The following is an 11,185-nucleotide window of genomic DNA, read 5'->3' on the forward strand; positions in this document are numbered from 1 at the left end:
TGACTAGCTGACTGACTCAACATACTTGAATTAAGGTAAGCTTCAAGCCTACATGACGTATTTATAAATTGTTAGTAGGATACATTATATTGTATTGCACTAGTATCACAAGACCATAATATTATATGCCATGGATTACTGTAGCAGGAAACCTGGAACACTTTATGTCGTAATTGTGAAATTTGTTTGTTTTTGCAAACTAACTGAATTTGCATTTATCAATTACATGTCTGCAGAGTTGTCAGATTATTTGTTTTTTGAAAGAAAAAATCCTCTGTTACATGTATTAAGTTTACAGTTTCCCCTTTGTTATCTTTGAGTTAATACATACATTTCCTTTGGGTTTTACTTAGTTTTTAGGCTACTTCAGAACTAAGGACTGAGAATTCCACTGATTCATGCATGCTGTGTGTGTCCACCCAAGGAGAGAAGGCCTTTATGCTTTTATAGTCCCAACTAACTTTGTGAATCATTCTGTTTGCAGGAGACTGTGAGCCGTTTACACAACTCTGAAAACAATGCCCTGAGACTTGATTCACAAGAAAGGTAATGAATTGTTTGTTTGTATCACTGTGTAATTTACCCCAGCTAAATAACAATGCATAACATTTATATAGCGCTTTTCTTAGTACCCAAAGTCGCTTTACAACAAAACAAAACAAAACAAACAACTTTATCAGGAGAGAAATTCTTAAAAAGGCTAAAAAGAAAACATTAAGCTAAGACTAAGGGAGATTTGAATTAGGGGGAGGGGGAAGGTGGGGTTTGATATAGGCTTTGAACAGGACGGGGGTGGAGGTGTGAGTTCCAAATGGGGGTGGCTGCAGTCTGCACTCTGCAACTGGTGGCAGTGTGTTTGCTCTGGAATCAACTAACATGCTGCTTTTCTATTTTCAGTATCAATTCTCCACATAATCTTGCAGCGATGACCCATGTTGGATCAGGTCGGCATTGCTTTCCCTGACGTAGACCGTGTCGTTATAACGGGTAAGAAAATATATGCTACTTTTACTTAAGTAAAATATATAAGTACATCTTCCACCAGCGTAGACTTTTACAGGGGCCAGTTAAAATTGCAGTCACATGTAAGTTCTCTTTTAGAGCAGTGTAGATGTGGAATTGTGTTGTTTGTGTAGATAAACAACTAAATAGATCCTAATTGTATTTTCCTTGTATTTTAGCTGCTTGCAGGACTCACTTGAGTCTCTGAAAAGAAGCCATCGCCTGGACCAGCCAGAGAATAATGACCAGAAGAAAAAGATGAATGCCTCAATGAAGAGCCGACAGAGAAGATTGAGGGTAAGTTATATGGAACTGTTTGTAAGATGTTTTTTGTTTTACATTCTGTGTTCCTGTAATAATGGTAATTTAATACATAATTTAATTGCTATTCTATGTTTTACAGTTGATGACCACCAGGACTGCATGTCTGGAGACTGATGGAGAAAGGCCATGCTAAGAAGTTCAGAGGAGGGAGACAAGCCGGAGGTGCCAGAGGACAGAGTGGGCTCATCAGCTGACCAGGGGCCATGGCAGCAGCGAAGCCAGAGGGAAGGCTGGAGGAGCGTGCCGAGATGTGGAGGTCTGTGGTCCACTCCAGACATGGGCAGCCAGAGACCAGCCCATGGAGAAAGAATCCTCTCGTCGGGCAGCCAAAGACCAGCACATGGGGAGAGAGTCCGTGTGTCGAGAGCAGTGTCGAGAAGGAGCTGAGGAGACCAGGGTGGGGAGCCACCACTCCACAGAGCCCAGGCTGCTTTTATCGCCACACAATTATGACATTGAACAATGGGTGAGCACATCTGAGCAAATTGCACATAGGCCTACTGATAAGAGATCAAAAGTGATAAGAGAGCAATATGTTTGAGTAGTGCAATATAGGGAATGCTGGGTGATTATTGAAAGCTTAACATGTCCCTGTAAGTTGTGCCTGTGGCCAGAGTAATTGGGCTGGACCAAGTTAGAAGGGCAGAGGGTGGTAGGATGAGAGCTGGACACCACCATGTCACCTGTGTGGCGAGCTTCCTGTGTTCATGTATTGTTTGTATTGTCGGTGAACAATCAAGATAAATACACCTTTTTGGTTGTACCCTATCAAGGCCTCTGTACTAACTCCAACCGCAAGTCGGGCATTCTCACAGCGCTGCACTCAGTACCACACTATGAGCTTGTAGATCTGCTATTTTTGAATAGCCAAAGTATACTGTATACTGTTTTTTTATTTATCAATAAACACAATTTACCTGACTGAGATTGTTGCCTATTTGTTTTCAGAATCATGTATGTATATATGTGTGTGTGTGTGTGTGTGTGTGTGTGTGTGTGTGTGTGTGTGTGTGTGTGTATAACTAAATATATATATATATATATATGTGTATGTGTATATATATATATATATATATATATATAAATAAAATAAGGGGGGGCACCACCCCCCTAGATCCCTAGGAGGGGGGTCACCTTGTGAGCCCCCATCCCCCCCCCCCCTCACAATGTGACCCCCAAAATAAGGGAGGGATGATTGCCCACCTAGTATAGGTCACAGCCAATCATAGGTGGCTTATTGCACATGCTCAGTAGCATTACTCTAGATAGGGAGGAGGGGGGAGATCTCCCCCCTCCCAAATTGTGGAAATCCAGGTTAGGGCTGAAGGTGTGATTTTCTGGCAGCAGCCCCAGCAGGGGGTCACGCATACTTAATTTGGTACGATACCAGTCTTTACTGACTCAGAAAACTTTGAGTTTTCCGAGTGGTTTAGCTCATGTAAATACAGGAATTTTCACTGAATTTACATCTAATTTTCATCTGTTTTCATAGCCGGAAACCTTGTTTTTTGCGCAGTGTGGTGTTCATCCACAACATAACGAACACTGTCAGATAATATATGAGGTGGGGAGGTAAATGCAATTTCCCATAGAAAGGAGGTGTCATTCACTGCCAACGTTTTTCCCTTTTCTCCTTTGTAAATATGGTGTTTTGTATTTGATGATGACATGTATTATTGTGTTATTTTTTTATGCTATGTTGATGAATTGAATACATAGGACCACAATGGAACCAAGTCCCCAAGAGGTTTTTTGTTATCCTTTTAGCCTTAATGTCTGACTGTACCTTGTGCGGTTTACATTTCGGGCCAATAAAGTATTCGATCGATCAATCAATCAATCAATCAACCAATCAATCAATCAATCAATCAATCAATCAATCCCTATATGTATGTATGGAGTTATTTTAAACATTACTAAACAGAACAACCTGTCTTCTAAATCCAGACCTTAACCCCAAAATGCTCACAATATACCAAACATTTAGCTGGTCATGTTCAGACATAGAAAAGAATGGAAGAATCTGTCTGAACTTGTCAGCCATCTGACAAATGATCAACATCGATGAATGGATATAACATCAGTCATGCACTGAGACTGACACAAATCCTATTTCAGACGTACAGTAGGAAGCAACAGACTTCAGACAGCAACAAATTGCTTCAAGTCACAATTATTACACATTTAAATAAATCCTTAGTTCTAACTATAATTAGCCATTAGCCAATTAACTTACTGTTTTAGACCCACCATGTATTTTAAAACATCTACTAAAGCAGATGGTTTGGTGGCTGAGATTCTTTATATTTATCTTTTATTACATGGGCTTTGACAAACAAACAGTGTGTTTGTTTGTCTGACTGTTTAGCAGAAAGGTTATGAGCAGATTGTTACGATGTGCATGTGCAGGAAACCGGAGCAGAAGAAGTTCAAACAATGAATTCAACAAATAGCAGGAGGGGGTTCGTAAACGTGGTGAAGCAGACAGAGGTCAAAGCCAGTTCAAGCAGGCTAACAAGTCCAGAGGAGCAGGCAATCATTAAAAAAAGTAACGTATAACTTTATAAACTGCCAGTTTACAGGCAGCAAGCTGATGAGGCAAGTTGCATGTGACTTGATGGGCAGGGAGCTGCAGTGCTGATGATGGGAGTGGGAGCAGGTGTCTAGCTTTTGGGGGGGGTGGGGGGGGGGTGAGGTGAGGTGGGAGTGGGAGTGGCCAGAGGGGAAGAGATAGGGTGCACTCTCAACGTGCCGAGGTGCACCCCGGGTGCTCTCTCGCCATTTGGAAATTCAGAGTGGTCGGAGCATCGCTGTTTGAAAGTTGTGCTCTGTGAGCAGCCAAAGTGCACACTGACCACTCTGGACCCCAACATTGGAGGAGGAGAAAGAATGACTTTCTCCTCCACTGTGGGGTCCAAAGTTTATTTTTAAGCGTTCGAAAATATTTCAGTTTATCAATACTGTTTTAATACACAGTAACCAATGTCTCCAACAATAATGATTGACAATAGTAACTATCAATAGTCAAAGTAATAATTCTGTGCATCGCCTTTTGTATACCATTGGACATATTTGTATGATTATAACGCTGTTGATTGGTAACACATTTATACACTTCCTATGTGTGAAGTTGCCCATTTTCGAATGTGACAGAAAAATAAGTGATGGTTTCTTTATTAATGTGAGAAAAGCTGGATTCACATATACTGTATGTTGAACCAGAAATTGTTCAAATGTAAAACACCAAAGCTTTCTGTCCTACAGTAATACACTCAGTCCAGAGATTGTTCACAACTCTGTAAAATCAATTGATGCTCTCATGTCGATTAACATCAGCACCTGTTTACATTTAGCAGAGAAGTCCAGTCTGTTCTGCGTTAGTATAGAACAGGTGCAGACTGTATCACTTCTGTGGTATAGTAACGTCATCGAACCACGTTGCACAAATGGTTGTTGCACAGAGCCTTTTGTTAGGACTGCAGGCAGCAGTGAAAACAACCAGTTTCTTTTGAAAAGCAAATGATCATTCTTTCACGTCAACAACATCTTTAGCATTAGTTCCCTGTAGTCCTAAATTAAGCCCAAGTCACTCAAATTGTCGATTAACCAATTGAGACATAAAATAATACAATAAAATGGGTCATGATGTGACACATTGTACCCTTTTAGATCTGCTATTTTCACTGCGCAACACCAGTGTGTAAATTAAGAATACTATACTGTAATTATAGGCTATTTGAGATACGGAAGTCCTGTCCAAAATGGGGACGCCATGGTTCGTGTTAAAGCAGGCACATCAGTTTCCCTACCTCAATTTCCACAAACTTGTATTTTTCCCTCCACTTCATTCTGCCGTTTTTCACTGTCCTCTTATTTTTAATAGTTGACACCAGTTAACTGTGCTACTGTAAATGCAGTAGTTCATATAAATGTGTTATTTTCTAAACGTGTTAAAGGAGCTATCAGATAGTAGCAGCTTGATTGAGTGTAACAGGTAACAGTCTTGCTATTAATCTACAACATTTCATAGGCGGGTGTACAGGAAAACAGTTCTCTTATTACATTTTGGTATTGAACACTACATCAGAATTGAGGGTTTTACATTTTAAAATTGTTATACCATACCAAACAAATGAAAGTGTTGGAGAGGTCATGTGGAAATGGCATCTCTTAACAATTCCATTGGCAGAGTATGCACTCTAATGAATGGAATATTTCTGTTATAATTCTTTGTTGACCTTGTTTTCTTTCTTCTTTTTTCAGTACATTGTGGCTTTGTTAAGACCAATGTTGAACGTATCTAGTTACTACGTTTTTCTTGTAAATCCAATATAGTAATGTCTACACAGAGTGATTCTCCATCAATGTGCTTCTGTGTTGAAGGTCATGAAGTAGGAGGGTTTGTCCAAGGACGTCACAGAGTGCAGTCTGTCTGACCTGTTGAAGTACAATGAAGTGAATGATGATGAGCATCTGACAAAGGAGGAATTCTACTCGGCCTTCGGTGAGTGAGAAAAGTCATGTTGTTGGAATGATTTACTTAACAAAGTACAGTAATGAATATTTAATCTGCCCCATGCTTGTTTACGCGTTTCCGTCTCATGCGTGTTTCACCTGAGGGAGACTTGTGGAAAACAGAGAATTAACATAATTCACATTCAGAATCAAAACCACTTTATTAGACAAAAACAATGCCATTGTATATACACTGCAATGCAGATACATCTATTGTAGGTCAGATATGCATATATATATGCATATCATGCCTATATCTGTGTAGGAGAACTCTGACTCGCGTAGAACATAACAGAAATAAATAAACAAGACTAAGAGAGTAAATATGAGCTTCTGTAAGGAGTCTGTGTCAAATGAAAGCAATTAGAGAAATACTGAGATCGCATCCACCCTACAACACCATGATGACAAGTGTGCGAGCGGACGAAATTAAATGATGCACTCAACACAACAAGAGAAGATCATCTCCAGCCTAAATCATAAAGACAACAAGGTGGAATATTTCTCTCACTCTCGATGCCAAGTGGATTCTTTCCCATCTGCCATTTTTTAAATTTGACTGGGGACCCCCTGGAAACCCCTTAAGGACCCCTGGAGGTCCCTGGACACCACATTGGGAACCACTGCTCTGCACATAGCCAACCAGTGGCTGTCAGCCATCAGCTCTTTGTATGTAAAACATTTCCAGGACAGGCGCACAAAGGAGAGAAATGTTATTTCACAAGGGCAATGTTGACCTCTGGTGCTGTCTGGAATTATCTTAATCACCCCCCCCCCCCCCCCCCATGTGGCACTGCTGAAATTTGTTTTATTCTTCAGTAAAAAAAAAAATACATAGTCGACCAAAAGAGAATGTAATAGAATAAAATGTATAAACTAGAACTAGAAATGAATGATGGTGAAAGTGAAAGTCATTAAATGTGTATTCATCCTGGGGGGGGGGGGGGTCTCTTTCACTAAGTGTGTTATGAGACTTCAGTGATATGTCTCTGCCGCTCTGCAAATAAACAATGTGTAACTCCTGTTCCTCAAAGCTAAGCTACTTCAGATAAGAGTGTTTCTCTCAGAGGAGCTGGCTGGCAGGGCCTTGACAGATTATTCTTTGTATAACGTTGCTTCACACGTGTGTTTATTTGTCGAGATATACCCTTGCCTATATGGCAGCTAAATATGGGTACACAATGCTCTCACCCCACTTGCTAAAGTTTACAGTGGAAGTCTCATATCAGTGCAATTCAACATTTCAGTTGAGTGTAGTTTATAACGTATCTATTTGATTGATTGATTGATTGATTGATTGATTGATTGATTGATTGATTGATTGATTGATTGATTGACGTTTCTAATGGGAAAATGCATATACATGAACATATTTGTACATTTCTAACACAATCTGTCTTTTCATCCAATGTGTCCAATTTGTGCTGCCACGCAGAATCCAGCTCTAAACTAAAATTGCATCGGGAGAATAATCTGAAAAGGGTGCCTACAGAAATCTATACTGATGAAGGCTGGAAGCCAAAGAAGTCTGTCGCCTTGCCTGAGACATGGAAAAAAATATATATATATATTTCTGAGTGCGACCCTCCTTGTTTTTGATTTGCAGAAATCTATGCAAAATAATGTAATCACCCTCATAAAGTAAGCACAGTCACAAAGTAAATCCTACTGATCCAGTAAGTCCTGTATATTTGCAAAGACCAGTGAAAACCAAAATTCCTATCGTGTTACAGTACTTTACTAATAAGGTGCTATGGTACCTTTGTGGAATATTCAAAGCATGAACACATTGTTTGTCACTGCTGGAGATAAGAGTTGTAATGGACATGCATTATTCATTCACTCCTGCCTTACATAGATTTAGAGGAGGGAGGTAGAATCAATTTGCTTGAACTAGCAGTGAGAGAGCTGTCTGGCAGGACTGATGTCTTTTAATTAGATGTTATAGATATGAGTGATGGCTGCCACACCATAGATAGGCAGCCTGCTGTCATCCTTGAATAATTTGGTGAATGATGGCTGGCCCATTGCACTGTGGGTAGAGTAGACTAAGAAAAAAAAGTTTCATTAACCACCCCACCACCCTTTTGGAGAGCAAGTGCTGCAGAACAGGTATGAAATAATACTCACATTCAAAAAATTAACATTGACAATAATACGGTAATAAGTAGTATGTATAATTGTAACCCCATATGTACTGCAGTAAATTCATTTATGTAGTATACTGCTGTACAGCTATAGAGTGTGTAGAGAATTATTATGAAAAATGTGAATGATACATTGATCACATGACTCCAGAGATATAGCTAGGCGGGAAATTGACAAGATAGTGCAGTTGGTGATACAAGCGAGAAATTTGGCACAGATGACCTTCATATGAGCCTAATTGATAATAAACCTCTGGCCCAGTTGCAGCCATCTTGAAAACTGGTGGTGGCCATCTTGAAATCTTTCTGCTTTCTGCGTGGCCAGAGGTTGATTATCACTTAGGGTCATATGAACGTCATCTGTGCCAAAAAAATCTCGCTTGTATCACCAACTGCACTATCGTGTATTGAAAACAGCAATTTCCCACCTAACTAATAATGTGATACTGGTTTTGAGAAAATGCTAAATAGCATAAAATCTAGTTACATGGAAAAGGGGTGTGTCCTATACGGAGAGTTGCATCATGATCCATGATCCATGAAATACATTTGATAGTAGGGCCTATACTGTAAGAGTTATGTGGTGGGTGTTTTTCCTTGGCCTGCTGGGAGTGTGCGTGCAAAGTTTCGTGCATTGGTCCAGCGGTGAGCTAGCCTGGTAAACCCTCCCTCCGGAAATCTAATTTCTATTTGATTCCTGGAGTGAGTCTGGCATGAACCGCCTCTCTGCAATATTGGCTGTGTATGCCAAACGGACGCGCCTATCAGCGTCGTCGCTCATTGTTCTGTGATTGACAGCTTACGTTGGCCAATCAGGTGGCGAGTTCGAGTGAGCCCAAAACACGAACGGCAGCCATCTTTTTCATGTGCGGCCAATTCTCCGCTATTTTTTTACTTCAAAAAGCTCTCTAACTTCTATTTTGAGGCACGGAATTTACTTATAAGATATCGTTTGGATAGAATGTAGTTGTTTAACTTCATATATGTGGTCAATTAATCATGACAAAGCCTATTTAAAAAATAATAATTAGAGAACCGGTAGGGGCGGGCAGTGACACCATTGTACCCGAAAAAGGCAACCCATTTTGGGTATGGCTGTCTCAAAAGTCCCGTCGCGTCACATTAAGACTGGTGAACTGCTGATTGGCTGAAGGGGAAAAATTATCATTGGCTGAAGGGGTTGTCAGTCAACGGTATTACTCCCGCCCAACTCCAGCACAGCCAATATTGCAGACAGGCGGATCAGGCCAGACTCACTCCTGAAATGAAATGGAATTGAGATTTCCGGAGGGAGGGTTTACCAGGCTAGCGGTGAGCGAGGTTAGCTGTGAAACAGACCCACGGACACACGAATGGAGGGACGGATGGACAGACAGGGGCGAAAACATAATCTCTGCCCTCTCAGAGCCTGCCGGAGTCTCGGAGATAACAAACAAACTACTCTGAATGCACATAAACATAAACACACAGTCAAACAAGCTCACACATGTACACCGTACATGTACTGTACATCCACACAGTTATGTTATCTCACACAACCCCACTCTGCAGGATGTGACCTACTCTACTGTACCAAAATTGGCTTTAATAAAAAAATACATTACAGTCTGATACAGGTTCTAGTCAGGGAAGGTGTGTGTGTGTGTGTGTGTGTGTGTGTGTGTGTGTGTGTGTGTGTGTGTGTGTGTGTGTGTGTGTGTGTGTGTGTGTGTGTGTGTGTGTGTGTGTGTGTGTGTGTGTGTGTTGTGTGTGTGTGTGTGTGTGTGTGTGTGTGTGTGTGTGTGTGTGTGTGTGTGTGGTGTGAGAGAGAGAGAGAGAGAGAGAGAGAGAGAGAGAGAGAGAGAGAGAGAGAGAGAGAGAGAGAGAGAGAGAGAGAGGAGAGAGAGAGAGAGAGAGAGAGAGAGAGAGAGAGAGAGAGAGAGAGAGAGAGAGAGAGAGAGAGAGAGCGAGAGCGAGAGAGAGATATTCAGAGATTGTAAGAGATTCATGGCCTCTGCATGCTGCAGCATAAGTGCCTCTATTATTTACTCATTGCAGTGAGATAGGGGATTTTTCATTAGTTGTTTTCCACAAGGTGGCCATGATAAAAAATTAGTCCAATTAGGTTTCAGCTCAGACTGCCTTGCATACTAATGCAGAGGTATTGTCCCTCAGGATGACTCTAACAGCTGCTCTGTCAGCTTCCATGCTGGAGGTACTCTCATCTTTTACACACACCTCTGTGTTTATAGTCTCAACACTAAGGAAGTTTATTTGCATTATTCTGTTGACTTTCACCACATTTCTACATTTGAGGCTTAATAAAAACCTCAGCCTAGAAACAAAACTTGCTTGTATTTTTGTTTGTTTTGTTATCGAATCTGCCAGGTTAAATACATCTTCATGTAATATTTATGTGAGGTGAGAAGGCTATTTTGTAGGGAGGATGATTTTCATTTCTGTTAATTGCTTCTGGTTAGGAATTTAAAGGATTGAAATATGTTTTACTTAAAGCTGAGGTCTATTTGATATGTAAATCCTGTTTGATCCCCTCACAACAAAAATAATGCGGATAGTATAACAGGTAATGATGTGGATTAGAATCATTTACAGTGTACACCTTTTATAATCAACATAATAAAACCTCAGAGTGACTCTGTTCAAATCGATGTCAATGTCCACAGTATGAAAACATAAATATTTCCACTACAAAGATGAAGAGAATATAAGCATTTGACGGTGTGTGAAGCTGTACTCAGGGCTTCAGATAAACTGTAGGTTGCTCATTCTAACAGTTGAGTCAGACGTCTCCTTCAACAGGAATGTTTACACGTATCATCAGACCTGTAAGAGTATCACAGGAGAACCACATGAATGTATATTCTGTCCTCTCAGCTTGAAGCTCTATCAGTCTGACTGCTGAACACCTTACATTCTGGAACTCTGTCTTATCTCTACTGCAAAGCAAAATGTCAGCGGCAAAGCCATTGGACCGTGCAAACCATTTCCAGCTCAGTAATACTGAAGAGTGTGTGTGTGTGTGTGTGTGTGTGTGTGTGTGTGTGTGTGTGTGTGTGTGTGTGTGTGTGTGTGTGTGTGTGTGTGTGTGTGTGTGTGTGTGTGTGTGTGTGTGTGTGTGCGTGCGTGCGTGCGTGCGTGCGTGCGTGCGTGCGTGCGTGCGTGCGTGCGTGCGTGCGTGTAAGGAACAGAGAGAGAAA

The 11,185-nt window shown here is 40.9% G+C and overlaps 1 long non-coding RNA gene across 1 annotated transcript; it reads left to right on the forward strand.

Moving 5' to 3' along the window:
* The first annotated feature begins 482 nt into the window (after positions 1–482).
* LOC308075777 lies at positions 483–1,731 on the forward strand. Its single transcript, XR_013932217.1, has 3 exons — positions 483–546; positions 898–987; positions 1,182–1,731. It is a non-coding gene; the product is annotated as an uncharacterized lncRNA (long non-coding RNA).
* Positions 1,732–11,185: the final 9,454 nt, after the last annotated feature.

The sequence above is a fragment of the Gymnoscopelus braueri genome (genome assembly GCF_963280865.1).
Source record: "Gymnoscopelus braueri genome assembly, chromosome: 20".
Taxonomy (NCBI): domain Eukaryota; kingdom Metazoa; phylum Chordata; class Actinopteri; order Myctophiformes; family Myctophidae; genus Gymnoscopelus; species Gymnoscopelus braueri.